The 23,348-nt window shown below is 38.8% G+C and overlaps 1 protein-coding gene and 1 pseudogene across 6 annotated transcripts in view; both read left to right on the forward strand.

Moving 5' to 3' along the window:
• Positions 1-23,348, forward strand: part of ERMARD (ER membrane associated RNA degradation) — a 95,931-nt gene that overhangs the window by 38,210 nt on the left and 34,373 nt on the right. The gene's annotated exons all lie outside the window — the stretch shown is intronic.
• LOC143650285 (glycoprotein-N-acetylgalactosamine 3-beta-galactosyltransferase 1 pseudogene) lies at positions 8,908-12,208 on the forward strand (annotated as a pseudogene).

The following is a 23,348-nucleotide window of genomic DNA, read 5'->3' on the forward strand; positions in this document are numbered from 1 at the left end:
TGCATGATCATCATTTCTTAGTACATTTGCATTGGTTTAGAAGAACTAGCAACATAACCGAAAAAGATATAGAATGTTAATATAGAGAAAAAAATAAAAGTAATAATAGTAAAATCAAAACAAAACAACACAAAACAAAACAAAAACCTATAGCTCAGATGCAGCTTCATTCAGTGTTTTAACATGATTACTTTACAATTAGGTATTATTGTGCTGTCCATTTTTGAGTTTTTGTATCTAGTCCTGTTGCACAGTCTGTATCCCTTCAGCTTCAATTACCCATTGTATTACCCTGTTTCTAACTCCTGCTGAACTCTGTTACCAATGACATATTTCAAGTTTATTCTCGAATGTCCGTTCACATCAGTGGGACCATACAGTATTTGTCCTTTAGTTTTTGGCTGGATTCACTCAGCATAATATTCTCTAGGTCCATCCATGTTATTACATGGTTCATAAGTTTATCTTGTCTTAAAGCTGCATAATATTCCATCGTATGTATATACCACAGTTTGTTTAGCCACTCTTCTGTTGATGGAGATTTTGGCTGTTTCCATCTCTTTGCAATTGTAAATAATGCTGCTATAAACATTGGTGTGCAAATGTCCGTTTGTGTCTTTGCCCTTAAGTCCTTTGAGTAGATACCTAGCAATGGTATTGCTGGGTCGTATGGCAGTTCCATATTCAGCTTTTTGAGGAACCGCCAAACTGCCTTCCACAGTGGTTGCACCCTTTGACATTCCCACCAACAGTGGATAAGTGTGCCTCTTTCTCCGCATCCTCTCCAGCACTTGTCATTTTCTGTTTTGTTGATAATGGCCATTCTGGTGGGTGTGAGATGATATCTCATTGTAGTTTTGATTTGCATTTCTCTAATGGCCAGGGACATTGAGCATCTCTTCATGTGCCTCTTGGCCATCCGTATTTCCTCTTCTGAGAGGTGTCTGTTCAAGTCTTTTTCCCATTTTGTAATTGGGTTGGCTGTCTTTTTGTTGTTGAGATGAACAATCTCTTTATAAATTCTGGATACTAGACCTTTATCTGATATATCATTTCCAAATATTGTCTCCCATTGTGAAGGCTGTCTTTCTACTTTCTTGATGAAGTTCTTTGATGCACAAAAGTGTTTAATTTTGAGGAGTTCCCATTTATTTATTTCCTTCTTCAGTGCTCTTGCTTTAGGTTTAAGGTCCATAAAACCGCCTCCAGTTGTAAGATCCATAAGATATCTCCCAACATTTTCCTCTAACTGTTTTATGGTCTTAGACCTAATGTTTAGATCTTTGATCCATTTTGAGTTAACTTTTGTATAGGGTGTGAGAGATGGGTCTTCTTTCATTCTTTTGCATATGGATATCCAGTTCTCTAGGCACCATTTATTGAAGAGACTGCTCTGTCCCAGGTGAGTTGGCTTGACTGCCTTATCAAAGATCAAATGTCCATAGATGAGAGGGTCTATATCTGAGCACTCTATTCGATTCCATTGGTCGATATATCTATCTTTATGCCAATACCATGCCGTTTTGACCACTGTGGCTTCATAATATGCCTTAAAGTCAGGCAGCGCGAGACCTCCAGCTTCGTTTTTTTTCCTCAAGATGTTTTTAGCAATTCTGGGCACCCTGCCCTTCCAGATAAATTTGCTTATTGGTTTTTCTATTTCTGAAAAATAAGTTGTTGGGATTTTGATTGGTATTGCATTGAATCTGTAAATCAATTTAGGTAGGATTGACATCTTAACTATATTTAGTCTTCCAATCCATGAACACGGTATGCCCTTCCATCTATTTAGGTCTTCTGTGATTTCTTTTAGCAGTTTTTTGTAGTTTTCTTTATATAGGTTTTTTGTCTCTTTAGTTAAATTTATTCCTAGGCATTTTATTCTTTTAGTTGCAATTGTAAATGGGATTCGTTTCTTGATTTCCCCCTCAGCTTGTTCATTACTAGTGTATAGAAATGCTACAGATTTTTGAATGTTGATCTTATAACCTGCTACTTTGCTGTACTCATTTATTAGCTCTAGTAGTTTTGTTGTGGATTTTTCCGGGTTTTCGACGTATAGTATCATATCGTCTGCAAACAGTGATAGTTTTACTTCTTCCTTTCCAATTTTGATGCCTTGTATTTCTTTTTCTTGTCTAATTGCTCTGGCTAGAACCTCCAACACAATGTTGAATAATAGTGGTGATAGTGGACATCCTTGTCTTGTTCCTGATCTTAGGGGGAAAGTTTTCAATTTTTCCCCATTGAGGATGATATTAGCTGTGGGTTTTTCATATATTCCCTCTATCATTTTAAGGAAGTTCCCTTGTATTCCTATCCTTTGAAGTGTTTTCAACAGGAAAGGATGTTGGATCTTGTCGAATGCCTTCTCTGCATCAATTGAGATGATCATGTGATTTTTCTGCTTTGATTTGTTGATATGGTGTATTACATTAATTGATTTTCTTATGTTGAACCATCCTTGCATACCTGGGATGAATCCTACTTGGTCATGATGTATAATTCTTTTAATGTGCTGTTGGATACGATTTGCTAGAATTTTATTGAGGATTTTTGCATCTGTATTCATTAGAGAGATTGGTCTGTAGTTTTCTTTTTTTGTAATATCTTTGCCTGGTTTTGGTATGAGGGTGATGTTGGCTTCATAGAATGAATTAGGTAGTTTTCCCTCCACTTCGATTTTTTTGAAGAGTTTGAAGAGAATTGGTACTAATTCTTTCTGGAACGTTTGGTAGAATTCACATGTGAAGCCATCTGGTCCTGGACTTTTCTTTTTAGGAAGCTTTTGAATGACTAATTCAATTTCTTTACTTGTGATTGGTTTGTTGAGGTCATCTATGTCTTCTTGAGTCAAAGTTGGTTGTTCATGTCTTTCCAGGAACCCGTCCATTTCCTCTAAATTGTTGTATTTATTAGCGTAAAGTTGTTCATAGTATCCTGTTATTACCTCCTTTATTTCTGTGAGGTCAGTAGTTATGTCTCCTCTTCCATTTCTGATCTTATTTATTTGCATCCTCTCTCTTCTTCTTTTTGTCAATCTTGCTAAGGGCCCATCAATCTTATTGATTTTCTCATAGAACCAACTTCTGGCCTTATTGATATTCTCTATTGTTTTCATGTTTTCAATTTCATTTATTTGTGCTCTAATCTTTGTTATTTCTTTCCTTTTGCTTGCTTTGGGGTTAGCTTGCTGTTCTTTCTCCAGTTCTTCCAAATGGATAGTTAATTCCTGAATTTTTGCCTTTTCTTCTTTTCTGATATAGGCATTTAGAGCAATAAATTTCCCTCTTAGCACTGCCTTTGCTGCGTCCCATAAGTTTTGATATGTTGTGTTTTCATTTTCATTCGCCTCGAGGTATTTGCTAATTTCCCTTGCAATTTCTTCTTTGACCCAGTCGTTGTTTAGGAGTGTGTTGTTGAGCCTCCACGTATTTGTGAATTTTCTGGCACTCTGCCTATTATTGATTTCCAACATCATTCCTTTATGGTCCGAGAAAGTGTTGTGTAAGATTTCAATCTTTTTAAATTTGTTAAGACTTGCTTTGTGACCCAGCGTATGGTCTATCTTTGAGAATGATCCATGAGCACTTGAGAAAAAGGTGTATCCTGCTGTTGTGGGATGTAATGTCCTATAAATGTCTATTAAGTCTAGTTCATTTATAGTAATATTCAGATTCTCTATTTCTTTGTTGATCCTCTGTCTAGATGTTCTGTCCATTGATGAGAGTGGTGAGTTGAAGTCTCCAACTATTATGGTATATGAGTCTATTTCCCTTTTCAATGTTTGCAGTATATTCCTCACGTATTTTGGGGCATTCTGATTCGGTGCGTAAATATTTATGATTGTTATGTCTTCTTGTTTAATTGTTCCTTTTATTAGTATATAGTGTCCTTCTTTGTCTCTTTTAACTGTTTTACATTTGAAGTCTAATTTGTTGGATATTAGTATAGCCACTCCTGCTCTTTTCTGGTTGTTATTTGCATGAAATATCTTTTCCCAACCTTTCACTTTCAACCTATGTTTATCTTTGGGTCTAAGATGTGTTTCCTGTAGACAGCATATAGAAGGATCCTGTTTTTTAATCCATTCTGCCAATCTATGTCTTTTGATTGGGGAATTCAGTCCATTGACATTTAGTGTTATTACTGTTTGGATAATATTTTCCTCTAACATTTTGCCTTTTGTATTATATATATCATATCTGATTTTCCTTCTTTCTACACTCTTTTCCATATCTCTCTCTTCTGTCTTTTTGTATCTGACTCTAGTGCTCCCTTTAGTATTTCTTGCAGAGCTGGTCTCTTGGTCACAAATTCTTTCAGTGACTTTTTGTCTGAGAATGTTTTAATTTCTCCCTCATTTTTGAAGGATAATTTTACTGGATATAGCAGTCTTGGTTGGCAGTTTTTCTCTTTTAGTATTTTAAATATATCATCCCACTGTCTTCTAGCTTCCATGGTTTCTGCTGAGAAATCTACACATAGTCTTATTGGGTTTCCCTTGTATGTAATGGATTGTTTTTCTCTTGCTGCTTTCAAGATCTTCTCTTTCTCTTTGACCTCTGACATTCTAACTAGTAAGTGTCTTGGAGAACGCCTATTTGTGTCTAATCTCTTTGGGGTGCGCTGCACTTCTTGGATCTGTAATTTTAGGTCTTTCATAAGAGTTGGGAAATTTTCAGTGATAATTTCTTCCATTAGTTTTTCTCCTCCTTTTCCCTTCTCTTCTCCTTCTGGGACACCCACAACACGTATATTTGTGCGGTTCATATTGTCCTTGAGTTCCCTGATACCCTGCTTGAATTTTTCCATTCTTTTCTGGATAGTTTCTGTTTCTTTTTGGAATTCAGATGTTCCATCCTCCAAATCACTAATTCTATCTTCTGTCTCTTTAAATCTATCATTGTAGCTATCCATTATTTTTTCTATGTTTGCTACTTTATCCTTCACTTCCATAAGTTCTGCGATTTGTTTTTTCAGTTTTTCTATTTCTTCTTTATGTTCAGCCCATGTCCTCTTCATGTCCTCCCTCAATTTATCGATTTCATTTTTGAAGAGGTTTTCCATTTCTGTTCGTATATTCAGCATTAGTTGTCTCAGCTCTTGTGTCTCATTTGAGCTATTGGTTTGTTCCTTTGACTGAGCCATATTCTCAATCTTTTGAGCGTGGACAGTTATCTTCTGCTGCTGGCGTCTGGGCATTTATTCAGATTTCTCTTGGTGTTGGACCCAGCAAGGTTGTAATATTTTTCTGTGAAATCTCTGGGTTCTGTTTTTCTTATCCTGCCCAGTAGGTGGCGCTCGTGGCACCCGTTTGTCTGCGGGTCCCACCAGTAAAAGGTGCTGTGGGACCTTAAACTTTGCAAAACTCTCGCCGTCCTGGGGGTTCGCTAGCCGAAACGGCTTGAGTCGGCCCGGGGTCCGAACGCAGGGAGGGTTGCTGGTCGCCGCAGCCAGGGAAAGAGCCCGTCCGAATTTCCTAGTCGGCCCTGGGCAACAAGCGTGGCGGGAGGGCGCCAGCGGCAGCGGCCCGCCTGAGAGAGTGCACGTTCCCCGGGAGTCACGGGTTTGGAAGGGGCCTCCCCCACCCGTCACCGTTCTCCGCGGCCTGGGGGTTTCCGATCCAATTCTCTCAGTTGGTCCGGGGGCTGCGCGTGGTGTGGGCGCCAGCCGTCTTTGTTTCAGGGGACCGCCTCTCCAATTCTCCCAGCCGGCCCGGGAAGGGGGAAGGGAGTAACTCCGGCCGCTTGCCACCCCGCCCGGTAAGGCCCGCGCGCCTCGGCGATCTCACCCAAGCTGCTTCTCTCAGCCAGCCAGCCGTTCCAGGATGGGGTACGCTGTCTTTTTTATCTCTGTTGTGGCTTTGGGCGCTTTCTGTATCGTTTCTACTCCCCTAGTAGGTGTCCTGGAGAAGAAACTAAGATCCGCGCGTCTTACTAAGCCGCCATCTTCTCTTACTAAGCCGCCATCTTCCTCTTACTAAGCCGCCATCTTCCTCTTACTAAGCCGCCATCTTCCCCATTGTTTTTTTCATCTCTTTTACTATACCTTTCATCCCTCTAAGTTCCCTAGTTTGTTTTTACAGACTTTCCATTTCTTGTTTTTGTTCATTCCTTGCCTTATTCATATCCTCCCTCAATTCATTGATTTGGTTTTTGATGAGGTTTTCCAAGTCTGTTCATACATTCTCAATTAGTTGTTTCAGCTCCTGTATCTCATTTGAACTCTTGGTTTTTTCCTTTGACTCAGCCATATCTTCAATTTTCCTGGTGTGATTTTTTATTTTTTACTGGCATCTAGACATTTAATTACCTTAATTAGTTTATCCTGGAGATTGCTTACACTTCTCTTACCTCGGGTTTTCTTGCTAGATGTATTTGTTGTCTATCTGTTCTTTGACCTTCAGTTCAGCTTTTTCTGGACCTCTACCTTAGGTTTTGTTTAAGAGAGGGTAATTTTTCAGGTCTTGTTTTCTTGTTTCTTACCCTTCTTTTATGGTGCCTTTTCCCTCCCCACCCTTAGCAGGGTGTACATAGGTATTATAGACTCCAGCCGGGTTTTCTCCAACTAAACTGGCCTCCTATCGGGGAAGGAATCACCTATGTCAGTTTTCCCTGAGGGTGAGACCCAGCAGGTTAAAAGACTTTCCTGTGAAATCTCTGGGCTCTCTTTTTCGATTCCTGCCCTGTATGTGGCACCTCTGCCTGTGGGTCACACCAGCAAAAGATGTTGTGGCACTTTTAACTTTGGAAGACTCTCCCTGCTGGGGGCATGGTGGAGACGGAGGAGAGGTTGTAGGCTGGTTTTAATGGCTTCAAATTGCAGAGCCCTGGGGTCTGAATTCCTTGAGAGAGGAATTACACCTGAGTTGGGCTGCACCCCTCCTCTGGGGAAGGCACAGGTAGGAGACAGCCCTGAAAGCAGCCCGTTTCTGCCTATGCCTTTGGCAGTTGCTGCCTGAGTAGTCCCGCCGCTGAATCCGGAGGCTACCAAGTCTCTGTAGAAACACAGCCACTAAAACCTCTGTTACCTCCCCCTTTCCTCTTTTTCCATGAGCCCAATGAGCGAACTCTGCTTGACCAGGTTTAGAGTCTCTTTCCTTTCCCTCTGGGAAGCTGCCTGTGGGGGAGGTGCGCCGGCCACCATGGCTTGGGGAACTTACGGTTTTGGGGAGACTTGCAGCCGGTCCAGCTGGTCCACACTGGGGTACGCTGTGTGTCCGGTCACTGACATGGGTCCGGGAGCTGTTCTGTACTGTTTCTGGTTATTTAGTAGTTGTTCTGGAGGATGAACTAAAACACGCACATTGCTAAGCTGCCATCTTGACTCCTTTTCTCTCGTCCTCATTTTTGAAGGACAATTTTACCGGATATAGAATTCTTGAATGGCAGTTTTTCTCTTTTAGTAATTTAAATATGTCATGCCACTGTCTTCTCGCCTCCATGGTTTCTGCTGAGAAATCTACGCATAATCTTATTAGGCTTCTCCCGTATGTGATGGAGTGCTTTTCTCTTGATGCTTTCAAGATTCTCTCTTTCTCTTTGACTTCTGACGTTCCGATTAGTAAGTGTGTTGGGGTACATCTATTTGGATCTATTCTGTTTGGGTTACCCTGCACTTCTTGGATCTGTAATTTTAAGTCTTTCATAAGAGGTGGGAAATTTTCAGTGGTAATTTCCGCCATTAGTTTTTGTCCTCCTTTTCTCTTCTCCTTCTGGGACACTCACAACACGTATATTCGTGTGTTTCATATTGTCATTCAATTCCCTGAGTCCCTGCTCATATTTTTCCAGTTTTTCTGTATATTTTCTTTTGCTTGTCGGATTTCAGTTCCATCCTCCAGTTCAGTAATCCTATCTTCTGCCTGTTTAGATCTAACATTGTAGGTTTCCATTGTGTTTTTCATCTCTTCTGCTGTGCCTTTCATTCCCATAAATTCTGTGATTTGTTTTTTCAGACTTTCAATTTCTTCCTTTTGTTCATTCCTTGCCTTCTTTATATCCTCCCTTAATTCATTGATTTGATTTTTGATGAGGTTTTCCATGTCTGTTTGAGCATTCTGAATTAATTATTTCCAGTCCTGTATCTCATTTCAATTGTTGGTTTGTTTTTTTGACTGGGCTGTATCTTCAGTATTCCTAGTGTGATTTATTATTTTTTTGCTGGTGTCTAGACATTTAATTACCTTAATTAGTTTATTCTAGAGATTGTTTTCACTTCTTTTACTTAGTGTTTTCTTGCTGCATGAGTTTGTTGTCTGTCTGCTTTTTGACATTCAGTTCAGGTTTTTCTGGACCACTAGCTTAGGTTTTGTTTAATAGAGCAGAATTTTTCAGTTCTTGTTTTCTTGCTTCTTGCTCAGCCTGTTTCGTGCCTTTCCCCCCCACCCTTTGAGGGTCACTTCGGTATTATAGACCCAAGCCAGATTTTCCCAGACCAAACTGGCCTCCTGTCTGTAGGTAAGAGTCACCTGCATTAGTTTTCCCTGAGGGTGAGACCTAGCAGATTGAAAGACTTTCCTGTGAAGTCACTGGACTCTGTTTTTCCTATCCTGCTCAGTCGGTGGTGCTTGTCTGCCTGCAGGTCCCACCAGCATAAGATGATGCGGTAATTTTAACTTTGACAGATTCTCCCTTTTGGGGCATGGTGGAGACAAAGGAGACGTTGTAGGCTGGCTTTAATAGCTTTAGATTACCAAGCCCTGGGGTCTGAATTCCTTGAGGGAGGGATTCCACCTGAGTTGGGCCTCACCTCTCCCCTGGGGAAGGCACAGGTTCCAGACAAGCTCTCCAGCAAGCTTGTTTTGCCTATGCCTAGGGCAGTTGCAGCCTGACAAGCCCTGCTGATGTATCAAAAGGCAGTCAAGCTGCAGGGAGGGGCAGAGCGAGTGAGCGGGTGAGCGCGCTCTCAGGGCCTGCCTCGGCCGCTGCCGCTGCCCGGGAATGATCTGGGCGGCAGGAGGCGGCCCCAGCTAGCGGCCCTGAGTCACCTCTGCGACCACCGAGAGGAGGGACGGTCACCGGCTCCGTGTTGTCCCCCTCTCCGCCCCAAGGAGGGGTGAGAGGGAGCTGCCACTGATGTCAGCTATTTGGTATTTTACTGGAAGAACAAAGTGATACTCAGCCTAATATTCTTCATAATGATCCTCATGCTAGACATTCAGATGATAATGGACAGAATCATCTAGAAGGACAGATGAACTTCAGTGCAGATGCCAGCCAACATAAAGATGAGAACACAGACATCGCTGAAAAACTCTATCAGAAGGTTAAAATTCTTTGCTGGGTTATGACAGGACCTCAAAATTTAGAGAAAAAGGCCAAACACGTCAAAGCTACATGGGCCCAACGTTGTAATAAAGTTTTGTTTATGAGTTCAGAAGAAAATAAAGACTTCCCTACTGTGGGATTAAACACCAAAGAAGGCAGAGACCAACTGTACTGGAAAACAATTAAAGCTTTTCAATATGTTTATGACCATTATTTAGAAGATGCTGACTGGTTTATGAAAGCAGATGATGATACATATGTCATACTAGACAATTTGAGATGGCTTCTTTCAAAATATGACCCTGAAAAACCCATTTACTTTGGGAGAAGATTTAAGCCCTATGTAAAGCAGGGTTACATGAGTGGAGGAGCAGGCTATGTATTGAGCAAGGAAGCCTTGAAGAGATTTGTTGATGCATTTAAGATGGACAGATGTACACATAGTTCTTCCATTGAAGACTTAGCACTGGGGAGATGCATGGAAATTATAAACGTAGGAGCAGGAGATTCCAGAGATACCACTGGAAAAGAAACTTTTCATCCTTTTGTACCAGAACACCACTTTATCAAAGGTTACCTACCTAAAACCTTTTGGTACTGGAATTATAACTATTATCCTCCTGTAGAGGGTCCTGGATGCTGTTCTGATCTTGTAGTTTCTTTTCATTATGTTGACCCTCTATCTATGTATGAGTTAGAATACCTTGTTTATCATCTTCGCCCATATGGTTATTTATACAGATATCAACCTGCCTTACTTGAAAATATACTAAAGGAAATAAGTGAAAAATACAAAAATGATGATCCAAAAGTAAAATTAGGAAACCGTTGAAAGGAAAACATGAATGAACAGAGGTAAAATGTCACATTGCACTGAAGAAGGACTTCTGCATTTCACATATAGAATACTGGAATCCCAGTGTGGAATTCTTTCTAAATGAACATTCCATATTAGAAATCTTTCATATGAATGACTGTAAACTGAAGCTTTAATGAGCTGTGAAGTCTGTTAAAATGTGTTTTTGATACAGTAATATATATATATATGAAGAATATATGTTTTTAAAATGGTGGTCAGGAAGAGGGACTAGAAAAAAGATTTTGTTGCCAGTTCCTGACCACAGGTATTACTATCACTGGGAAACTAAAACAGTGAAATTTGCTAAAACTACACTGCACCATGTTAGTAACACACACAATGCTAAAAAGATCTGCCTTAAAGAAAATTTTAGAAAAAAAGTAGTTGTTCAGTGTTGTTTGTAAACTTAAGATGTGAGTTGGTATTTGCATTATGACATAAATGAAACAGCCCTCCCTCCCCTGCCACACACGCACGCGCGCGCACACACACACACACAGTTTGTCTAAATAAAATTTTCCTGTGATTATTTATAATTAGCAGTATTTCCTCTGGAAAAAGGTGGCATATGAATGGCACTTATCTTTAAGTGCATTAATAAAACCATACTTCGAAATTAAAAAAAAAAAGGCAATCAAGCCTTTGTAGAAACATAGCCACAGAAACCTCTGTTTATCTATTTTTCTTTTTCCGTCAGCCCTGCCCCCTAGCCCCTGGGGCAAAAGTCAGCAACCTCCACTTTGACCAGGTTCACCTGAGCTGGGGGCCTATATTTAGTAGTCAGAATTTCTGAATTAATTCCATAATTGAAGCTTAGCTGTGCTCAGCCCCTGCTGCTGGTAAAGTCCTTTTCCTGTCCCCTCTGGGAAGCAGCCTGCTGGGGAGGGGCACTAGCCACCATGAATTGGGGAACTCATGGTTCTGGGGAATCTTTTAGCTGGTCCAGACTGGGGTACACTGTGTGTCTGGTCACTGTCGTGTCCCCAGTAGCTGTTCTGTACTGCTCCTGGTTATTTAGTAGCTGTTCCAGAGAACGAACTAAATCCTACACCTTGCTAGACCGTCATCTTGGACTCAGAATCGATGATTAATTCCTAGCTTTATTCTGTTGGGGGTCCAAGAAAGTGCTTTGGATAATATCAGTCTTATTAAATTTATAATGTCTCAGTTTGTGTCCCATTCGATGATCTCTCTTGGAAGATGTTCCATGTGCACTAGAGAATGTTTATCCTCGTGTTTTTGGGGTGTAATGATCTATATCTTAGGTCTAATTTTTGTTTTTATCACATTGTTTAGGTTCTCTATTTCCTTGTTGATCCTCTGTCAGCTGGTTCTATGTATAAAGGAGCATGGTGTACTGAAGTCTACTACTATTATTGTTGAAACTTCTGTAGCTCTCTTCACTTTTTCCAGTGTTTGTGTCATGTGCTTTGGAGGTCTTTGATTGGAAGTGTAAACATTTATGATTGTTATTTCCTTTTGGCAAGCTGTCCCTTTTATTTATATATAATGTCTTTCTTTGTCTCTTATGATAGCTTTACCTCTAATGTCTATTTTAGCTGATATTAGTATAGCTACTTCTGCCTTCTTTTGTTAACAGCTTGTATAGATCTTTTTGCATCCTTTTGCTTTCAATCTAATTGTGTCCTTGGGTCTACAATGCATCTCTTATAAATAACATAAATGGATTATATATTTTTGTCTATTCTACCAATCTGTATTTTTTAATTGGTAAGTTTAGTCTGTTAATGTTCAAAGTTATTGCTATAAATAAAATTTATAGTTATTACTATAAATGAAATGGTTCAATCTACCATCTTACCCTTTAGTTTTTATTGTCAATTTTATATATTCTGTTCCCTCTCTGTTTTTATATCATTTAAATTACCATTAGTGGTATTCTTCAATTTTGTGCCCTCTTCCAGACTTCCCTCTCCCGTTTTTTTTTTATCAGCTGATAAAAAAATTCTCTTTAATATTTCTTTTGGGGCAGGTCTCTTGTTGAGTAGTTCTCTCAGCCTTTGTGTGTGTGTGTGTGTGTTTTAAGGTTTTATTCTCTCCCTTTTTTTTTTTTTAACTTTTTTTATTTTATAGTATAACATATATACAAAGCAAAGAGATAAAAAAGTAATAGTTTTCAAAGCACTCTTCAACAAGTGGTTACAGGACACATCCCAGAGTTTGTCATGGGCTACCATACGATCCTCTCAGATTTTTCCTTCTAGCTGCTCCAGAATATAGGAGGCTAGAAGGCTTAAATAGTTTTTTATCATCAGAATCAACTTTTTTCCTTCTTTTTTTGTGAAAAATAACATATACAAAACAGCTATAAATTTCAAAGCACAGCACCACAATTAGTTACAGAACATATTTCAGTGTTTGACATGGGTTACAGTTTCACACTTTTAGGTTTTTACTTCTACCTGCTCTAAAATACTGGAGACTAAAAGAGATATCAATTTAATGATTCAGCTTTCATATTCATTTGTTAAATCCTATCTTCTTTGTATAACTCTATCATCACCTTTGATCTTTCCATCCCTCTCTTTAGGGGTGTTTGTGCCATGGCAATTCTCAATTTTTGATATTGGAAGGGCCTATCACTAATCTGGGGTAGGAAGATGGAACTATCTGATGTTCTAGGGAGCTCTCCAGGTTTCAGGACTTATCTGGACCAGAGACCCATCTGGAGGTTGTAGGTTTCTGGAAAGTTACTCTAGTGTATAGAACCCTTTGGAATCTTATATATTGCCCTAGGTATTCTTTAGGATTTGCTGGAATGGTCCTGGTTGGGGGTTGGCAGGTTATGATGGATAGCAAACTCTAACTGAAGCTTGCATAAGAGCAATCCCAGAGTAGCCTCTCGACTCTATGTGAATTCGCTCTGCCACTTTACTTTATTAATTAATAAAGTACACTTCTTTCCCCTTTTTGGTCAGGATGTAATTGTTGATCCCACGGTGCCAGGTCTGGAGTTATCCCTGGGAGTGTCTCCCACGTTGTCAGGGAGACTTTCACGCCTGGATGTCTTGTCCCATGTAGGGGGTTTCTTCCTCACTTCTGGAGGACATCTTGACTGAGTGAAAAATTCTTGGCTAGAAGCCTTTCTCATTCAGTATCATAAATATATCATACCACTGCCTTCTTAATTCCATGTTGTCTATTAAGTAGTCTGAACTCGGTCATATGTGCTTTCCCTTCTATGTAGTAGGTTGCTTTTCTTGTGCTTCTCTCAGGATTTTCTGCTTCTCTTCAACACCTGGCAGTTTGATTAGTATGGTTTCTTGGAGTAGGCATATTTGGATTTATTCTATTTGGAGTTCTTTGGGCCTCTTTGATTTGCTTATTTATATCTTTTATAAAGGTTGGGAAGCTTTCCCTGATTATTTCTTCAGCTAACTTTCCCAGCCCTTTACTCTTCCCCTTCAGGGACACCAGTGATTCTTATATTTGTGCACCTCTTGTCCATCATTTTCCTAAGATCCTGTTCCATTTTTTCCATCTTTCTTGCCATTTGTTCTTTTGTGCTCTCTAGTTCAGTTCTGTCTTATATTCACTTATTCTTCCTTTCGCTTCTTTGAGTCTGCTGTTATGTGTCCCCATTATATTTGTAATTTAGTTTACTGTATCTTTCATCTCTGTGATATCTGCCATTTTTCTGTTTAATTTTTTGAATTCATCTTTATGCTCTTCTAGTGTCTCCATGATATCCTTTATATAGTTATAAATATCCTTGTGCAGTTGTTCCATATTCTGTGTCCCATCTGGTGTTTTGATCTGGAGATTTGACTGGGCCATTTCTGCTTGGATTGTCATGTGCTTTGTGATTTTCTGTTGTGTTCAGGGCATCTGATTATCGTATAAGTTTATTTTGCAATCTGGTTTCCTTCACTAATCTAGAGTTTTGTATTTACTTGGTTTTTTGTTGATGATTTCCTTTTACATTTGGTTTGTCAGTAATTCTCCACCAAACTAAGGCCTGGATCTCATGTAGTGGGTACAGCTTTACTTGAGGATCTATTAATAGCTAGGCAGGGGATCCCTACTTCAAGGAATAGCTAGAGTGGTGTCAGGAAAATGACCACAACAGCGATTCCAGGGTGTAAGTAACCTAGGAGGGTCTTCTTTAGCACATAGGGAGGCCCTGGTTGCTAGAGCTGAAGATTTGAGACACAGAGAACTGGAGACCATCCAGCTAGTACAAACAGCCTAGCACACCCCTTACCAAATGTTAGCCAGGAGCCTTTAGGAGTGCACAGATGGGGAGACAGGGATGAGGAAGCAGGCCAAGGAGCTTTCCTTGAACATGCTACCCTTACACACACCGTCCCCAACCTGCTCACCTTCCTAGAATTAAATCATAATCACGTCAGCTGTATCCACAGCAGATTCCATTTGTAATCAGCCAAGAGGCGTGTCTTCTGCAATGAGTGATGCTTAATCTAATCACCGGAAGCCTGTGAAATGTCCTCATTACAACAGACAGGCCAGCACTTGCCCAACCAGACAAACAGGTACCACTACTTGGCCAAGTTGATACATAAACCTGACCATGGCATACAACCAAACTTTCTGATTTCAAAACTTAGTACAAAGCTTCAGTTGAGACTGTGTACACAGGCATAGGGGTAATCATATACCTCAATGGAATAGGATTAAGAGTCCAGAAATAGATCCGTACATTTTTGGTCAATTTGTTTTCAACAGAGCTGCCAAGACACTCAATATTGATTCTGGGGCAACTAGATATCCATAAGCAAAAGGGTGGAATTAGATATTTACCTCACATCTTATAAAAAATTAACAAAATTGATCAAAGACTTACATGTAAGAGCTAAAACTATAAAATTCTTAAAAGAAAACATGGGTATTTATCTTTGCAACCTTCAATTAGGCAGTGATTTTTTAGATATGACACCAAAAGCATGAACAACTAAGGAAAAGATAGATAAATTGGAATTCATCAAAATTAATAACTTTGGTGCTTTGAAGAACATTGTCATGAAAGTGAAAAAACAACCCATGGGGGTGTAAGGGTAGTTTAGTGGTAGAATTCTTGCCTGCCATGTGAAAGATCCAGGTTCAATTCCTGGCCCATGCACTCCCTAACAAAACTAACAAGCAAAGAAAAAAGAAAAAGTAAAAATTCAACAAATGGGGCAGGCCACGGTGGCTCAGCAGGCAAGAATGTTTGCCTGCCATGCCAGAGGACCCGGGTTCGATTTCCGGTGCCTGCCCATGTAAAAAAAAAAAAAAAAAATTCAACAGATTGTGCTGCAATAAGGGATACTCACATGGAAAAATAATGAAATGTAACCATGAGCATACAGAATACAAAAAACAACAAAAAAACCCACAGCATGGGAGAAAATGTTTGAAAATCATATATCTGATAAGAACTCTTGTAATTTGACAGTTAGAAAACACAGCCCAATTTGAAAATGGGCAAAGGCTTGGACTGACGTATCTCCAAAGTGGCATGTAAAATGACCAAACACCCAAGAAAAGATGTCTGACATCATTTGCCATTAGAGAAATATAAGTTAAAACTGCGACAAGACTCCACTTCGAATCCACTAAGATGTCAAAAAAAAAAAAAAAGATATTAAGTTGGTTAGGATATGGGAATATTGGAACCCTCATAAATTGCTAATGGTGCGGCCACTTTGGGAAAAAATTGTCAGTTAGTTTCTCAAAATGTTGCCATGTAATATACATTTGATAATCCTGATATAAACATACTTTTATGACCACCTTATTTTTGACAAGGGTGCAAAGTATATTAGATGGGCAAAGAATAATCTCTTTAAAATGTCACAAGGGGGCTGTCAGTTAAAAACAGAACATAAAAAGCATTGTTGAGGATGTGGAAAAATAGGAACTATGTGCAGTACTGGTGTAGAGGTAAATTGTGCACCCACTGCGGAAAACAATTTGTTTCCCCAAAAGTTAAACATAGTATTGCCTACGAGTTGGCATTCCACTTATAGTTATGTCCCTAAAAACTTGAAAACAGAAACTCAAACATAACTGTGCACCACTGTTCATAACAGCATTATTCATAATAGCCAAAAGATGGAAACAAACTGATTGTCCTTCAGCAGAAGAATGAGTAAACTAAGTGTGGTATTGTGCTGGTTTGAAGCTATTATGTACCCCAGAAAATCTATATCCTTTAATCCTTATTCATTATTGCTGAGTGAGGTCTTTTTTATTGTTTCTGTGGTTACCACCGGTTGTGGGTGGTAACCTTTGATTAGATGGTTTCTATGGGGATGTGTCTCTACCCATTCAAGGTGGGGTTGCTTACTGGAGCCTTTAAAGAGGGAACCTTTTTTGGAAAAAGCCTTATAGCCACGAGAGCCACAATAATCAGCAGAGCCAACAGAATGGATAGAACCCCAAGAAAGCCACTGAATAGAAAGCTAGCAGATCTCACCTTGTGCATTTCCAACTGAGAGAGAAGAAATCCTGCAAGTCATCAGCCCTGTTGAACCAAAGTATCTTTCCCTGGATGCCTTAAATTGGACATTTTTATAGCCTTGCTTTAATTTGGACATTTTCACGGCCTTAGAACTATAAACTAGCAACTTAATAAATTCCCTTTTAAAAAACCGTTCCATTTCTGTATATCGCATTCTGGCAGCTGGCAAACTAAAACAGGTATATACTATACAAAGGAATATTAGTCAACTGAAAAAGTAATAATGGTTTGATATATATGACAACATGGATGCACCTTGAAAATATTATGGTGAGTGAAATAAATCAAACATAAAAGGAAAAAAAAAGTTACCATATGAAGAATTTGAAATATATTTCCACACAAAAACTTATACACTGATGTTCCGATCAGCATTATTCATAAATGCCCCCAAATGGAAACAACCCACATGTCTGTCACCTGATGAATAGGCAAACAACACCATCTTTGCGTACAATCAGGCATTATTCAACCACAGAAATGAATGCAGTACTGCACATTGCTATGGCAGGGCTGAAGTTGGGAATGTTATGCTGAGTGAATGAAGCCAGACATAGGTTTTGGAATTCCATTTATGTGCAGAATCCTCAGAAGCAAGAATTAGATTCATTGTTGTTAGGAGGAATGAAGAGACTGCTGAGGTGACAAGGTTTATTTTGTGGGTGAGGAAGTGTTCTGGAGTTAAATGGTTGTGATGGCTGCACAGCCTCATGAATGTAGGAAAAGCCACTGAATTGTACACTTTGATGAAGTTAAAATATGTGAATTTCATCTCAAACACTCAACAACCAAAAATAACTGATGATGGTAAAATTAATATAGCATTTAATAGTTGTTGAATATTTTTATAGCTGCATACTAAAAAGTAGTAAGTGCTTACTGCATACCTGGCAGTCTTGTAAATTCTCTTGTATATTACCTAATTCAACCCTCAAACGAGTGTTCTAAGTGTAGGAAATGTTAAACTCGTTTCACATATGAAGTGGTGACACGTGTAAGTGGCTGTGTGGCCTGTGATTCTGGAGCCATGTTGCTATGATGCCCTGCGTCTGAACCGTTAACCAGAAGATAGGCACTCTGCTGGGTAATTTACATATGTTATCCCACTGGCTCCTCACAACAAGCTAAGTGCCTGCTGTTCCTATTTTATACAGCAGGATGCTGAAGCTTGGAGGCATGAAATAGTTAATTAGCCCAGGGTCTCACACATAGTCAAGGGCAGAAGTAGGGCTTAAACCCAGGCCTCTCAGACTTCACTGCCTATTTTCCTGACCACTATATGTGCTGATCATTATCTTAATTCTTAATCATAATTAAGATACTTTCCCATCATTAGTACGTTGAATGTGAAATAAATATAACCATCTAAAACAGTGCCTGGAGTGGTTGGTATACAGTAATAGTCAGTAAAATTTAGTCGAATCTAAATGATTGTTCCCTTTTCCTATAATACAGTGTTCTAGTTTGTTAGCTGCTGGAATGTGATGTATCAGAAACAGAGAAGCTTTTAAAAAGGGGAATTTACTAAGTTGCAAGTTTACAGTTCTAAAACTGTGAAAATGTCCACATTAAAGCAAGGCTATGGAAATATCCAATCTAAAGTATCCAGGGAAAGATATCTTGGTTCAAGAAGGCCAATGAAGTTCAGGGTTTAAGGCACATGGCAAAATATGGCGATGTCTGCTAGCTTTCTCTCCAGGCTTCTTGTTTCATGAAGCTCCCCCAGGGACGTTTTCCTTCTTCATTTCCAGAGACTCCTGCAGTTCTCATGGCTCTCTCCTAAATGTTTCCTTTTTTAAAGACTTCCAATAAACTAATCACAACCACCTGGAGTGAGTAGAGTCGTATCTCCTTCTAATCAGAGGTTAATGCCCACAGTTGGCTGTGTCACATCTCTGTGGAGATAATTTAATCAAACTCCCATCCTACAATGCTGATTAGGGATTAAAAGAAATGGCTGCCTCCACAAGGTGGATCAGGATTAAAACACGGCTTTTCTAGGGAATATAATCCTTTCAAATTGGCACATATACCAAATAGCACCATGCATATGCAGGTATAAGAGTTTTACCTTTTTTCTTTTATATTAGTGGAGCATTATTTCACCCAGTCTTCTCAGAAAACATAATTGCCCTCTGTTGCCATATACTGTATGGAATGCTGATTAACTTGCATGTCAATGCCTTAAATTTTTATTAAACTTCCAGTCCTTGTTCTTCATATTTTGTACAAAAGATGTGTCTTGCAGTTGGTAGCTTAGTGAAAAGCTGTTAAAGTAGACCATAAAAATATTACATACCATAAATTTATTTTATTTTAAAAATGTTCTTATTGATACATCTTCACAAACGCACAGTCCATACATGGTATACAATCAGTGGTTCACATTATCATCACATACTTATATATTCATCACCATGATCATTTTTTACTCATCTGTCCATACCCTGGATAAAAGAAGCATTAGACACAAGGTTTTCACAATCACACAGTCACACTGTAAAAGTTATATCTTTATACAGTCATCTTCAAGAATCAAGTCTATTGGAATGCAACTCAATAGTTTCAGGTACTTCCCTCCAGCCACTCCAGTACACCATAAAATATCTATATAATGCATAAGGATAACTTCCAGGTTAACCTCTCTACTCTGTTTTAAATCTCTCAGTCAAAATAATGAAACTTTGTTTTGTCTCATTTCTCTCTTCTCCCTTTTGGTCAAGAAGGCTTTCTCAATCCCTTGATGCCAGGTCTGGGCTCATACTGGGAGTTCTGTCCCACATTGCCAGGGAGATTTACACCCCTGGGAGTCATGGCCCACATAGCGGGGAGGGCAGTGAGTTCACTTGCCAAGTTGGCTTAAAGAGAGGGCCACATATCAGCAACAAAATGGGTTCTCTGTGGGTGACACTTTGGCTAATTTTAAGTATTCTTAGCCTATCCTTTGCAGGAATAAGTTTCATAGGGGAGAACCCAATGATCGAGGGCTCAGCCTTTTGATTTGGTTCTCCCTATTCCTTGGTAAAATATCAGAAATTCTCCAAATGGGGAAGTTAAATATTTCTTCCTTTCTCACCAGTACCCCAAGGGGACTTTGCAAATACTTCTTTTTTTTTTTTTACTGCCTCAATTACTCTGGGATACATCAGGGCATCACAATATATGGACATTGAGGACAAACCAACAAAATTTCACACCCTACTCAAGATTCCATGTACTTAACAGTGTTCATCTAAACTGACCATACAAGTTAAATTAGGTGATGCACTACCCAAAATATGAATTTTGCACCAAATAAACATCTCTCCCTTTGATCTCATACAGAAGTTGAAGTTTTAAAATACGGCTATCATCCTTTACCCTGTATTCTGATTTACCTTAATCTTATCCAAATCTTCCTTCATATCTCTACTTCAAGTCTGATCCCTTTTTCAACTTTTTTAAACAGTTCCTGTATGGGGTAGTGTTGACTTTCATAGCTTCAGAGCTCTGAGTCTCAGATGTCATAAAAATACCGGAAGATAAACATTTTTTTTAAACGTAAAATCCTAACTAAAAATTTATAGGGTTATACATTTGTCAATCTTTGTGTCATGCCAGGACTTTTTCTGTATAGATCCTTTGATTTGAATTCAATGTAATTTTTTTTTTTTTTTTGCATGAATCATGACTATATGGGCATTGACTATGATTTCTAGTTTTGGATTCTGTAGGGAGAGGAATTAATGACATTTGTAAAGTAATCTAAGTTAGAAGGTAGGAGTTAGTAGGTAGAAGAAACCTAGTTTAAAAAAAAATTTACCAGTCTAATATAATTTTCTCAGCCCTACCTAATTTAAAACTATTTTCCTTCTAAAATATTCAACCTAGCTTTATAGAAACCAAAGATAAGTTTTTACTGATTATCAATTTACATAATAATTAACAAAAATACATTATTACAGTAACAAGTATAGCAAGTTTGGGAGTATTCCCTGCCCATCCTGGTAAAGGCGTAGCTCAGCTAGTAGGAGCAGAAGTGTGTGCATGTCCTCCATGCACGGTTTCTTGAATGTTTCTAGCTAATAATTTATAGAGGATTAGTAGCAATATTCAAGATTTAAAAAAAATTTTATTAATAAAACTAATCAACATATAACACGAACATTCTTAACATATGAACATTCCATACTTGGTGTGCAATCAGTGGCTCACAATACCATCACATAGTTGTATATTCATCACCATGATCATTTCTCAGAACATTTACATCACTCCAGGAAAAGAAATAAAAAGAAAAAACTCATACATACCATGCCCCTTACCCCTCCCTCTCATTGACTGCTAGTATTTCCCTCTACCCAATTTATTTTTACATTTGTTTCCCCTATTATTTATTTTTAATTCATATTTTTTACTCATGTGTCCATACCACAGATGAAAGGAGCATTAGAACAAGGTATTCATAATCACTCAGTCACTTTGTGAAAGCTGTATCATTATATAATCATCTTAAGGAAACATGGCTATTGGAACACAGCTCTACGGTTTCAGGCACTTCCCTCTAGCTTCTCTAAGACACTGAAACTAAAAAGGGGTTATCTATATAATGCATAAGAATAACCTCCAGGAGAACCTCTCGACTCTATTTGAAATCTCTCAGCCACAACACTTTATTTTGTCTCATTTCTCTCTTCCCCCTTTCAGTTGAGAAGGTTTGCTCAACCCCTTGATGCTGAGTCCCAGCTCATTCTAGGATTTCTGTCCCATGTTGCCAGGGAGGTTTACACCCACGTAGAGAGGGGGAGGGCAGTAAGTTTGCTTGCCGTGTTGGCTGAGAGATAGGCCACATCTGAGCAACAAAAGAGACTCTTAGGCCTAATTTTAAGTAGGCTTAGTCTGTCCTTTACAGGGATAAGTTTCATATGAACAAACCCCAAGATTGAGGGTTCGGCCTGTTGATTTTGTTGTCCTCACTGTTTGCAAGAATATCAGGCCTTCTCCAAATGGGGAAGTTGATTTTTCCCTCTTTGTCATCATTCCCCCAAAGGAACTTTGCAAATACTTTTTTATTCATTGTTCAGATTACTTTGGGATTTATCAGGGTATCACTCTACAAACCTACAGAACCTCATGCCCTACTCAAGGTTCCATGTGCTTATGGTGTACAATCAAACTGTCCATATAAGTTATATTAGGAAATGTACTAGTCAAAATATAAATTTTGTACCAAATAAACATTTTTTGCTTTAGTCTCACACATAAGGTGAGATTTTAAAATATGAATTACCATCTATTTTCAACACCCTGCGATATTGACATTCCTTTGTTCTTCCTCATGCAAAACTTTTTTTTGTACATTTAGTTACTATCGTACACTCTAGGCATTCCTAAATTATACTATCTTAGTCTTTATCATCTGTCTTTCCTTCTGATTCCATTTCTACCCATCTCCCTCCTCCCTCAATCATTCTCACATTCAACTTCATTCAGTGTACTGACATTATTGTATTTCAGTTAGGTAGTTTGTGCTATCCATTTCTAGTAGTCAGTCCTGTTGCACAATCTGTATCCCTTTAGCTCCAATTACCCAATACCTACCCTATTTTTATCTCCTGATGGTCTCTGTTATTAACTGCAGTTCTCCAAGTTCATTCATTAATGTTAGCTCATATCAGTGATACCATACAGTATTTGTCCTTTGGTTTCTGGCTAAGCTCACTGACCATAACATCCTCAAGGTCCATCCATATTATTATGTACTTATTAACTTTATTCTGTCTTATAGCTGTATAATATTCCATCATATGTATATATCACAACTTGTTTAGCCACTCTCCTGTTGATGGATGTTTTAGCTGTTTCCATTTCTTGGCAATTGTAAATGTTGCTGTAAACATTAGTGTGCAAATGTCCCTTCGTGTCCTTGCCCTCATGTCCTCTGAATATATACTTAGTAATGGGATTGCTGGATCATATGGCAATTCTATATTAGCTTCCTGAGGAACCGCTGAACTGCCTTCCACAGTGGTTATACCATTTTACATTCCCACCGACAGTGAATTAGTGTGCTTTTTTCTCCACATCCTCTCTGGTACTTGTCGTTTTCTATTTTATTGAAAATGGCTCTTCTGGTGGGTCTGAGATGATATCTCATTGTGGTTTTGATTTGCATTTCCCTAATAGCCAGGGAAGTTGAGTATCTTTTCATGTGCCTTTTAGCCATTTGTATTTCCTCTTCTGAGAAGTGTCTGTTCATATCTTTTGCCCATTTTTAATTGGGTTTTTTGTCTTTTTGTTGTTGATTTGAGCACTCTCTGTATATATTCTGGATACTAGACCCTTATCTGATACATCATTTCCAAATATTGACTCCCATTGTGTATGCTGTCTTTTTGCTTTCTAATATTCAAGATTTTTTAGGGCTTTAATAGCAAAGCATAAAAGATCATTAGCTTCCTCTTGTACCTCACCATCTAAAATGTATACATACATTAGGAAGAGAAAGACTGCAGATTGCCAGAATCTGGTCTGTATGTGTATATAATTTGGTCTATTCATTTAAAACTTGGGATCATCTCTTAAAAATTTGAATTTTTGACTCTCATATAAAATCCAAAAATCTGGCAATACCAAGCCTCCCTAACTGTGCTGACCTGAGGTGCACCTGTTCCAGGTCTTGACAGCACTCACCACTAACATTATCTGGATGCCTGGACACCTCACTTTCATGTCGTTTGTGGTCCTTTGGGGT

This window comes from Tamandua tetradactyla, chromosome 11 (genome assembly GCF_023851605.1).
Source record: "Tamandua tetradactyla isolate mTamTet1 chromosome 11, mTamTet1.pri, whole genome shotgun sequence".
Classification (NCBI taxonomy): Eukaryota; Metazoa; Chordata; class Mammalia; order Pilosa; family Myrmecophagidae; genus Tamandua; species Tamandua tetradactyla.